The 818-nt window shown below is 47.9% G+C and overlaps 1 pseudogene; it reads left to right on the top strand.

Annotated features, from left to right (window-relative positions):
- The first annotated feature begins 246 nt into the window (after positions 1 to 246).
- LOC147345963 (large ribosomal subunit protein P1 pseudogene) lies at positions 247 to 581 on the top strand (annotated as a pseudogene).
- The last annotated feature ends 237 nt before the right edge of the window (positions 582 to 818 follow it).

The following is an 818-nucleotide window of genomic DNA, read 5'->3' as shown; positions in this document are numbered from 1 at the left end:
AACTCCAGGAGTTGATGGACAGGAGGCCTGGCATGCTGCAATTCATGGGGTCGCAAAGAGTCGGACACGACTGAGCGACTGATCTGATCTGAAAACATAAATAAAAATAAAAAAATAAAAAACTTACCTTTTCTCAGCTGCCCTAAGATGCTTAGTCCTTCCAAGGAAGCAAGACCACATTGGGGTGAGGCCCCCACTTCATCCAAAGACTAGCACCACACCGTAGCCCTCGCCTAGCACTCAAAGATGGCCTCCATCTCAGAGCTCACCTGCATCTATTCAGCCCTCATTCTACACGGTGAGGTTCACGGAGGACAAGATCAATGCCTTCATTAAAGCAGCCGGTGTAAACATTGGCTCTTTCTGGCAGGTTGGTTTGCACAGGCTCTGGCCAGTGTCAACACTGGGAGCCTCACTGGCCATGTGGGGGCTGGTGGACCTGCTCCAGCCGCTGGTAGTCTCTCCTCAGGAGTCCGGCCCCCTCCACCACTGCTGTCCCAGCTGAACAGAAGAACACATAAATAAAGAAAGAAGAGTCTCAAGAGTCTGACGATGACATGGGCTTAGGTCTTTTTGACTAAGCCTTTTAAGTAACACATTCAATAGAAAGATAAGCGTGTTGCTGCAAATGGCTTGTATGTGAAATCTACAAAATGATATAAATGAACTTATTTACAAAACAGAAATGGAATCACACATGTAGAAAACTAACTTATGGTTCAGTTCAGTTCAGTTCAGTCGCTCAGTCGTGTCTGATTCTTTGCGACCCCATGAATCGCAGCACGCCCGGCCTCCCTGTCCATCACCAACTCCCAGAG

Source organism: Bos grunniens, chromosome 24, assembly GCF_055505025.1.
Source record: "Bos grunniens cultivar Pamir isolate PY7600 chromosome 24, Bosgru_T2T1.0, whole genome shotgun sequence".
NCBI lineage: Eukaryota > Metazoa > Chordata > Mammalia > Artiodactyla > Bovidae > Bos > Bos grunniens.
This window is presented reverse-complemented; position numbering and strand designations above follow the sequence as displayed.